The 11,477-nt window shown below is 40.6% G+C and overlaps 1 long non-coding RNA gene across 1 annotated transcript; it reads left to right on the top strand.

Annotated features, from left to right (window-relative positions):
* Positions 1-8,710: 8,710 nt before the first annotated feature.
* LOC133474563 (uncharacterized) lies at positions 8,711-10,687 on the top strand. Its single transcript, XR_009787554.1, has 3 exons — positions 8,711-9,049; positions 9,323-9,463; positions 10,364-10,687. It is a non-coding gene; the product is annotated as an uncharacterized LOC133474563 (long non-coding RNA).
* Positions 10,688-11,477: the final 790 nt, after the last annotated feature.

Genomic DNA, 11,477 nt, shown 5'->3' with positions numbered 1-11,477 from the left:
GTACCCGGATGACGGCTGTCGGCCAATCAGAGAGCGCGCCGGCCGCCTGGGTCGTGACGCAGTTCAAACCCAACCGCAGATTAACGGGAATCCTTTGCACGGTCGTTCATTTGCATTAAAAGATTTTTTTTCCTCCCTGAGTCACGTCGTAAAATACGTTTTTAATTCATACCACTGAGAAATCACAGGTAATTCTGCTCACGACGAGCAGTAGCGTAGCCGAGGCTGTGGGAAGATAACGGCTGGAGATATACGTCAACCATTTGCGCCCTGGACGTTGTGATTATTACGAAAAATTGTCAAATGCCAACACACCTTGATCATTAGCAACATATACACAACATTAGATATACTTTCACAATGTAACGAGACCTAGTACAAGAATAAAAACTAAAAATCTATCTTCACACTCTGCAGAAGGCGGAAAATGCAGCGTTCTGTTTATATTATTTATTACATATTATTAGTTATGATATTTGCCATGTAACTATAAAGCTGTGTCATTTCATCCACAATGAAAAAAATTGAAATTACACTACGAGGTTAAAGTCTCAATTTTATGAATATAAATTTGTATATTTACATGGGGTAAAAAAATGGGTATTTTTACATTAAAGTCGTAATTCGTGGATAAAGTCGTAAACATTTTTTCAGTCGTAATAATATGCAAATAAAATTGCAATACTCCAAGAATAAAGTTATTTTTTCAAGAATATATGGAATGTTTTCACAAAAAGATTTTTCTTTTGATTTTTTTTTTTACAACAAATAATGCATCTTTGTTCACCTATCTATGCCAGTGACATACAGTGGGTATGGAAAGTATTCAGACCCCCTTCAATTCTTCACTCTTTGTTATATTGCAGCCATTTGCTAAAATCATTTAAGTTATTTTCCCCCTCATTAATGTACACAGAGCACCCCATATTGACAGAAAACAAATAATTGCTGATTTTTTTGCAGATTTATTAAAAAAGAAAAACTGAAATATCACACAGCCATAAGTATTCAGACCCTTTGCTCAGTATTTGGTAGAAGGACCCTTTTGAGCTAATACAGCCATGAGTCTTTTTGGGAATGATGCAACAAGTTTTTCACACCTGGATTTGGGGATCCTCTGCCATTCCTCCTTGCAGATCCTCTCCAGTTCTTTCAGGTTGGATGGTGAATGTTGGCGGGCAGCCATTTTCAGGTCTTTCCAGAGATGCTCAATTAGGTTTAAGTCAGGGCTGTGGCTGGGCCATTCAAGAACAGTCAGTCAACAGTTGTTCTGAAGCCACTCCTTCGTTATTTTAGCTGTGTGCTTAGGGTCATTGTCTTGTTGGAAGTTAAACCTTCAGCCCAATCTGAGGTCCTGAGCACTCTGGAGATGGGTTTCGTCCAGGATATTCCTGTACTCGGATGCATTCATCTTTCTTTCGATTGCAACCAGTCGTCCTGTCCCTGCAGCTGAAAAACACATCCACAGCATGATGCTGCCACCCCCATGCTTCACTGTTGGGACTCTATTGGACGGGTGATGAGCAGTGCCTGATTTTCTCCACACATGCCACTTAGAATTAAGACCAACAATTTCTATCTTGGTCTCATCAGACCTCAGAATCTTATTTCTCACCATCTTGAAGTCTTTTAGGTGTTTTTACCAAACTCCATGCGGCTTTCATGTGTCTTGCACTGAGGAGAGGCTTCCGTCGAGCTACTCTGCCATAAAGCCCGACTGGTGGAGGGCTGCAGTGATGGTTGACTTTTCTAGAACTTTCTCCCATCTCCCGACTGCATCTCTGGAGCTCAGCCAATACCGTATCTGAGCTCTTCAGGCAGTTCCTTTGACCTCATGATTCTCATTTGCTCTGACATGCACTGTGAGCTTATATAGACAGGGGTGTATCTTACCTAATCAAGTCCAATCCGTATAGTCAAACACAGCTGGACTCCAATGAAGGTGAAGAACCATCTTAAGGATGATCAGAAGAAATGGGCAGCACTCGAGTTAAATATATGAGTGTCACAGCAAAGGGTCTGAATACTTATGGCTGTGTGATATTTCAGTTTTTCTTTTGTAATAAATCTGCAAACATTTCAACAATTCTGTCAATGTGGGGTGTTGTGTTTACATTAATGAGGGAAAAAATGAACTTAAATTATTTTAGATGGCGCCTACCAGTGTGGTCGCCTCGGTTACGTGCTCTCTAGTATTGTTTTTGTTTTTGTGTTTTTCGTTCGTCTTTGGAGACATTACACGACTCACTTACACAAGGGGAGACTCGCTAACCATCAAGCAACCGCAGCAACCGCGGTCCTCGGCGCATGGAAACGGAGGCGACGCCCCAGAGGGAAGCGAGCCGGCATCCTGGTGAAACTCCGCAAGAGAGGATACAGATTGGCGTTTCCGTCCATCCACCTTGCGAATGTACGCTCCCTACCCAACAAAATGGATGAGCTTCATCTTCTGATAAAGACCAGTGAAGACTAAGGACGTTCCGCCGCCATGTGCTTTATGGAGACTTGGCTTTGTGATCCTGTAACCGATGGCGCCGTCATGCTTCCGGGTTTTCATCTTCACCGAGCAGACCGCATCACGGAGTTATCAGGGAAAACAAAAGGCGGCGGGATACGCTTCTATATCAACGAAAAATGGTCACGGAGCTCAGCACACACTGCAGCCCGCATTTGGAGTCGCTGTTTTTGAACTGTTAGCCATTCTACTCGCCGCGTGAGTTCGCATCATTCATTCTCGCTGGCGCCTATATTCCGCCTCAAGCTAACACGAACGCATACCGTGCTATACCTCGTGCAGCCCTGGGCTCGTCTGATCACTGCTTAATTCACTTAATACCGACATACAGGCAAGAACTTAAATGCGCAAAGCCTACAGTGAAAACAGTGAAAAAGTGGACCAATGAAGCAAAGATAGAACTTCAAAGCTGTTTAGCACCCCACACCCACCTAGCTGCACCACCGACCACAATCACTCCACCGACTTCTGCGTTAACCATCCGCGAACAGGATATGAGGCGCATCTTCAAACAACAAAAGATTAACAAAGCGGCAGGCCCAGACCTTGTGTCCCCATCCTGCCTCAAAGTCTACGCGTACCAGCTCGTTCCAGTCTTCACTCAGATCTTCAATAGATCTCTGGAACTGTGCGAAGTACCATCCTGTTTCAAACGCTCCACCATCATTCCAGTCCCCAAGAAATCTGCAATCTCGGGTCTTAATGACTACAGGCCTGTCGCCCTGACATCTGTGGTTATGAAGTCCTTTGAACGTCTCGTGCTGGACCACCTCAAGAGCGTCACAGGTCCCCTGCTGGACAACCCTGCAGTTTGCCTACCGAGCGAACAGGTCTGCGGATGATGCAGTCAACATGGGACTGCACTTCATCCTAGATCACCTCAACAGTGCAGGGACCCACCCGAGGATCCTGTTCGTGGACTTCAGCTCAGCGTTCAACACCATCATCCCTGCAGGTGAGGCTGGGGGAGGCCACCTCATCCACACGCAGCATCAGTACTGGGACGCCCCAAGGTTGTGTCCTCTCTCCGCTGCTCTTCTCTCTCTACACGAACGACTGCACCTCAGCGCAAACTGCATACATTCTGCGCAAACTGCGCAAACTCCTCAAGTTTGCAGATGACATCACTGTCATTGGCCTCATCAAGGACGGTGACAAGTCTGCACATCGACAGGAAGTGGAGCGGCTGGAGCTGTGGTGCGGCCGACACAACCTGGAGCTGAACACGCTCAAGACTGTAGAGATGATCGTGGACTTCAGGAGGCATCCTTCCCTCACCGTGTCCAGCTGCCTTGTGTCAACCGTCGAGACCTTCAAGAGGACTTGCACGCTGCCAGAACTAAGACAAGAGCGTGCAAAATCCTCTCGGACCCTCCACATCCCGGTCACCAGCTCTTTCCCTCAGGTAGGCGCTACCGATCAATGCAAACTAGAACTAGCAGAGATTCCAACAGTTTCTTCCCTCTTGCAATCAACTTCTTAAACACCTAACCTACAATTCCATTACAACATGGTGGCAATTTTTGAGTTTGTTGTCACATTTCTGTGGGGCCAATTATATATTACTCGTGCACTCACTGTAGTAGTCTCGCCACGCTGCACTATTTGCATATCTGTTGTTGACCAGTACTGGACACTCATGCCAGAGTAGCATCTGGTCCATTTGCACACTGATTGAGGAGTATCTGCAACATTTGCACAATCAACATTGTCCCAGATTATCGCACTACTCGTCACTTTAAACTGCATACATTCCTTGAAGTCTCGGCGCGCTTTGCACAATGGTCATTGCACCGGACTATTGCAATATTAGTCATTCAAACTGCTCTAAGTGCTAGAGGACTTGCTAGAGGAATTGTCACAAAAAAATAAAAAATAAAAAATGTACCGGCATTACCAGATAACTAGCAACCCTTTATCGCTCAGTGACTGTTTTTTGTCAATGTCTTTATGTCTCAAAAGTGTTCTCTATCAATTGTCTGTTGTCGTACTAGAGCAGCTCAAACTACCGGAGACAAATTCCTTGTGTGTTTTTTGGACATACTTGGAAAATAAAGATGATTCTGATTCTGATTTAGCAAATGGCTGCAATTTAACAAAGAGGGGAAAATCTAAGGGGGTCTTAATACTTTCCGTACCCACTGTGTGTGTGTATAATTCATACATATATAAACTTATGCATATGCTAATTTTCCAAGACCAAACTCAGCTATAGAAGCTAAAAAAAAACAACTTTGATATCTTCTTCTGATAATATGTGTAACAAGGTTGCATTTGAGCTCCACATTCCACTTACAGGTGAAAACATAAAAAAAACATGAAAAGTAGAAACGAGCCCATGGTCAGAGCAATTAGTTAGATATTGTCATTTAGTCATGTAGTTCACGTTTTCTTCTCTTCCTCTCGATGGATTAAAACGTTTTAGTAATAGGATTACGTGCATGTTAGAAAAAAACAACTTCAGAGCACAATAACTAGTATTTAAAATGTGTCTGTGATCAAACAAAATATTGTAATAACTACAAAGACAAACTAACAAATTCATACAGAAAAACTGATTTTATACATTTATCATGTTTTAAATTTGATGTGTGGGTTGGTCATCATCATTTTCCAGATTTTTATTTTTTTTTGTATTTTGTGTATGGATTAATTGAAATTTAATGGGGACTGGGTACAGAAAATGTCCTCCTGAATGACCCACATATTGATGCTTCAAGACTTGGCCAGCTGGTGGCGCTGTGTGCAAGCTCTCAAAGTTGTTCATGACGCAGCTGAAGCTCCCCACCACGTCGTCAGTTCTGCAAACACCCCCCCCCCCCCCCCCCCCCCAGCCCCGCCCCGACCGTTCATACCAGCTGCAACATGACTGAGACATCCATATCTGTGCTGTGTCCATGTTCACTGTGGTGAGTCATGTAAATGGCCGTGTTGACAAATACTCTATTGACTTCTGCAATGGCTTTCTTAACAGGGTCAACAGCTGCAGAGCAAAGCTTTGTTTGGAGGTTTATCTTACAAATACTGATGTAAACATGCTGCAGTGCACTCTGAAAGGTGAAAAATAACAAGTTCATGATGTTATTGTAATGAATACTAGTAAGCAATGGGCAGCTATGAAGCAATTGCGGCCAGTCCTACAGGCACCATCAATTTTTACACTGAGGAGTCTCTTGCTCTCTTTCTCTTTTTTTTTTTTAACATTAGGTATTAAGAGACATCATTGCATGAGTCAGTCCAGTACTTCTGCAAATAGTTGCCGGGGAGGCGTTTATCTATTCAAGGCATCAGGCACGTGCAAAGACATTTTTGGGGTCAGGTGCTCAAGCCCAAAAAAAAGGGAACACAAAACCAAAATTATTCATACAATTGAGAGGACAAAAAAAAACAGTAGTATGTATTAGGTTAATTGAATACTCTATATTGTCCATGGATGTAATTGTGAATGCTTGTTTGTATGTCCTCTTTGATTGGCTGCCAATGTAGGGGCACGTCTGTCGCCCAAATTCAGATGGGATAGGCTCGAGCTCATCAGCGACCCTAATTAGAATATAGAAAGAGGATGGATGCAAGTTCAGTGTTCCCCCGCCATATCATGGTTGATCAGTCACACCCCCGTTATATCACAAAATTTGAAGCAATCATTTTTTTATGGGTTCTTACAGTCCAGTGAGCCCCCATTTATCGCACGGGATACATTCCAGACCCATTCACAAAAGGTGAAAATCTACGAAATAGATAGACCATTAAAAAAAAAAAATACCCCCCCCCCCCCTTCGACAGACTTATGAAACCATAATTACACTTTCAAAAGTATTCATTGGCTCCTGTTCTAACTCCCTCTGTTGAACAGTTCTCCAAATAAGAGGCACAGCGTGCTTGCTTCAAGTGGTTTGTCACTTCCATTTAAAACTTACTGTAAAACTGACACATAAAACAGAAAGACTTAAACATTGAATATTTAAACACCAAAATCTTCACCCAAACCGTATACTGTAATTTCATCTAATGAAAGTCCGCTAGCTTAATGCTAACATATAATGCTAAACGCCATAATGGAAATTAACATAGATGTTGTGTTAATTATAAACCTTGAAACAACTACTGCTTCAACACACACAGAGACACACAAGACAAACTAAACCAAACCAAAGCTCCAGAAAGAAAAAAAACAGAGCTCAAGTCATGAATCTGTGGTTAGCTCCCTTGGCAAGCACAATGAAGTCATTTTCCTTGCATCCATAAAATGACAGTTGTATGCTTCACTGTATTTTGTCTGGCTCTTGAAACTAACACAACGTTCATTTGTACTTTTGACTGTAGTTTTCACGGTGTTTGATGACGGCATGGTACCAGCAGCACATAAAGTGAGGCAGCCGTCTGAAAATGTCACGGCATGTTCATTGAGTTGAGAGACAACTAGTAGTCTGAAATAATTTGAACTCTCTTCCTTGAATGAAACGCAAGAGGTGATTTGAAGGTGGAGCCAACAAGTGAGAGTGGGCGCTGCAATTTCCTCTCTCTTGCACACTTCAATTTGTAGGTGTTTGTATATACTGTATATATCCAGCACATGCGTCACACCCCACGCCAACATGAGCAAGATTTCTCCGACTGACTCAACAGCAGCAGCAGTAGTGGTGGAAATGTCCATATTTGGCCCAATGATAGAATCAAGAGATTTAGCTGAACTTGAAAAGCGGACCGACATACGTATAGTACAGTAAAGGTATAACTTCCGGAAGACGTTGGTATTGTGCGTAGATGAGATCAAATGAAGGGCGAAGCAAACAGCTGTGTTGTCATGGACAAGAGGCTCCTTATGACGAGCCTTGTGGGTGACTCTGTCTCCATGGCAACCTCAGAATCCACCACAAGAACCGTCGGGCGGGTGAAAGAGAGAACAGAAAATGTTTGAAGAGGGAATAACCCGAGTCTTACTTTTGTTTTTCGTGTCAAGGCAAATGTGTCAATTCATCCTGTGCGCCATGTGACCAAAAAAAACAAACAAACAAAAAAAAAAGCTTTAAAGTCAAAACCAAAAATTTTGCTTGTAATAGCACAGAGGAATTAAAATATTGTGGTCTGTATTTCCCCATATATGGCTGGGGGAAAGGATTTACTCAACTGCACAGGAAGAGTCCATTATGTATTTTTTTTAAGGTGGCACTAATAAGCAATTTTCATGATATCATGAAAAAAAACCTGTTTCTTATTATAATGTCTTTATTTACAGTATATGAATACCATGAATTTGAAATATACATTATTTCTATAAAATATTTGTAAACATCTATATAATTTAAAAATATGGAAATAAATTTAAAAAAATTAAAACAACATACTGTAATTCTCACCCCCCCCCCCCCCAAAAAGAAAATCATCAAACGTCAATAGTGCGGATTATACATAGGTATAAGGGCAATGGGAAAAAAAATCTTTCATATTGTATAACTAGGGGTTGTCAAAAACCCTTTCATTCACATTTCCTGAGGTCCTCGTGTCAGCCGCCATATTGCGATGTTTATCTGTTGCTGGTGCACTAGACGGCATAAATCCTCACTCGTGAGTTTGTTATACCTTAAACCTAAGGTAGGAAATGTATTAAATGAAGACGTAGGAAACCGCCGCGCAGCGCGGCAGTTCAATGTGAATCAATCTAACATGAGATGGTGGAGGAACTCAAAGGACAAATAAAGGACACAATAAATTACGGTATACAGTTTATTTGACCAGGGTACGGTTAATTCTGGGCTTAACTGTATCTTATTTTAATTATCTTGATTATTTTACATGCAAAACCATATATATATAATTTGCAAGAAAACAGATTTTTTTTAATTGCATAAGTATTCTTTAAAAATACACATTTGAAATATCTGTCAGGAAATAGAGTTATAGAATTAAAACAAAAAGTTAATTTTGGGCTTAACTGTATCTTTTTTTAAATAAGTTTAATTACTTCCACAACATGTACAAAAGCAATGTGTTATTGGCATAAAAAAAAGGATGATTTTCAGAGAGTTTTTAAAAGAATATATGTTTTAATTATGATTTCATTAAAAACAGCAAATCAATTTGCCCAGGTTATACTATATGTATGACTAGTGTCACAAAAGATTGATTTCAAACCCAAATAACTTGTTTTCCCCTTCAATGTATTCCAGACGATGAACTAGCTTGTCAACAAAGAGATCCTGCGGCATTTGCTTCGATAGATGAGGCGGGAGTTGTGGCAGGAAAACTTGCGTCTAAGTCACCGTGACAACGCAGCTGCTTACAATGCCCTGAGCATCCGACAGTTCCCGGCCAATCAGACCATCACCAAGCTGAAGCAACCTCCCTACTCACCCGACCTGGATCTGGGTGGTTTTTTTTTTCCCTCTTTCCCAAGCTCAATGGGGTTATCAAGCCACCAGTTTTGAAGTCGTGTACAACTTCAAGATGGCAATTTTGACTGAGGATCCCAGAAGAATCCTTCCAGGAGTGCATGAAGGTGTAGAGAAAGCTGGAAATGTAGATTACGTTAGATTCGTAAGTATATTACTTCGTAATTAGATTCCAAGGGAAGAAAAATTGTAGTTTGGTTTTGAAATGTATCTTTTTTGACACCAGTCCCAGAACTTTTCTTACATATCTCATCTACTGTAGCTATAGAGATAGTCTTTTAATAAAATGTAAGAAAAATTGTGAATATTTAAAAATCAAAATTTGTCAAGGGTATGAATACGTTTGGGCTTCACAGCACATTAAGGAAAGTGGAGTTTAAAACTATTGAATGATACAACTATTTGTTGTTGAATGCAGAGAAACCGTAAGAACGGATCTGATATGAAGAGGCACATAAAACCGGACGCACGCAACAATGTGGAGCGACCACTGAGGAGGACTGGAATGCTAATTGCCAGAAAAGACGCCATCTTTAATCAACAATTCACAACAATATACGTAAGACGAACTCATAAAATCATTCATATGTATTATTTATCGACTCTTATTGACCAAATGAACTCGAAGACACTGCGAGCCATCATTGCACTCTCTTTAATTATTTATTACCTCTGGGGCTATTCAAACATGATACAGCTTAGCACTCAATACCCCCTTTTAAGTCGGTCCGGTTAATGCTGCTTTTTGTCTGTAATGTATTTATTTAGATATTAGGAAAGAGCTGCTTTGACCTACTTTCTGAGTTCATAAAGTACAGGTAGAAGCGGGACTGTTTTTCAAAGAAGGATATGGCCGACTAATGAAGTAGACCTGGCATCAATATACATTAGTCGGAATGTTATAAGTACAACAAGGCTAATGCAGTCAAGTGCATACTAATGGATGAAAAGCACTCATGCCCCCCCCCCCCCCCCCCCACCCCCCCACAATGCAATCAGGCAGAAACTTACAGAGACACTGTACACATCGACCATGGTCTTTGAATTGTCACTTCTCAATTGCTTGTCACTGTATATACAGATATGTGTTTGGGAAATAGAACGGCGATACTTAAATTAATTAATTTAGTCAATTAAATTGACTACGTGGACAAATTTCTGCTTTCAAGGGCCAGATTTGATTTATAAAAACGGACAGAATGGGTCAGGTCATTTGTAGATCAGGTAAAAAAAAAAATATTTTTAAAGTATACGTAAAATATGTAAAAAAAATGGTTTTAATAAAATAACATTTCATTGTTCCTTTTTAAATTGTATTATTTATAATGAATTAATTAAAATTGTAATTTGATATTAACTTAAGTATTTAATAAAATATATATTTTTTAAATGTATAAGTAAAAATGTTTATTTTAGTAAGTTTAATTGTTCTCATTTACAATAAATCCCACCCCCACAGCAGGCCCCACAGCCCGCAGGGGAGCACCCCACAAGAAGATGAGACGTCGACCGCAGCGGGACGCATGGAACGGTGAGAAGAGGAGCAGGCCCGAGCAAATAATACATTTGTTTTGATAATGTGAACACTCGAACTGCATTAAAGAACAAAGGGGGGCGTAAGTGGCCCCCGGTCCATTTTCGCCAGTGCGATATATTTCGAACCCAGAAACTCAGAACTCTGAGGGTGACAAGCTAACCACAGGATCACCGTGCTGCCTGCGCATTATGACCTGGCAGAAAAGTCTGGTGAGCATTTGAGAACCAAATGTGGGACATTTTTCTTCACACCTACTAAAAGTTGTCCCCATGTGACTCAGCAGCATGAGGAGAATATTTTTGCTGCTTCATTATTTTGCCCACAAAAAAAAATAAAAAATAAATAAAAAATCCAGTCAGATGCAGATTTTTTCCCTATCTTTTTTCTAACACTGAAAAGTGTGAAGAAAACGACTGGGACATGGCTTTGTTATGAAGCAAAATTGAAAGAAAATGTCTGTCAAATTTTGCAGTGAAGTAAAATGTTCTGACTTTTAAGTATGAAACCACTGCAAACTCTCCCGTCTCTCCAGATGGTCACGTGTTTAGAGTGTGTGACCTCTCTCCCTCTCTTGTTCTAATCCTTTTGATCACAGCTCCATTTTGCAGGTTTTTTAAATTTTTTTTATTTTTTATTTTTAGGTGGGTGGATTGGGGAAGTGCATGGAAATGTCTGACGGAGTCGCACTGAGTGCTAAATTATGTAATAACTTTGCTTTCAAAGTTGCCGGCCTACATACTTTATCTCTATTGTCCGAAATTCCTCTCATCACGTCGCTGTAAAAGACAAAGAAACTTTATAACTCTACACTCTGTTCCAATAATTAGGCATACAGTATGCAGCTTTCCTTCATTATCATACATAGTCAATGCAATTTACACGTACTAAAATGTCATCAAACAATTATCATAAATCCTAAAATTCAGTCTATTGAGTGCACCGATATATAAGCCACACCCACAAACTTTTACACATACTGTAAACTGCACTGGCTTATAAACCTAACATATTACACATACTAATGAGTCAATATCAC

This window comes from Phyllopteryx taeniolatus, chromosome 3, assembly GCF_024500385.1.
Source record: "Phyllopteryx taeniolatus isolate TA_2022b chromosome 3, UOR_Ptae_1.2, whole genome shotgun sequence".
Lineage (NCBI taxonomy): Eukaryota > Metazoa > Chordata > Actinopteri > Syngnathiformes > Syngnathidae > Phyllopteryx > Phyllopteryx taeniolatus.
This window is presented reverse-complemented; position numbering and strand designations above follow the sequence as displayed.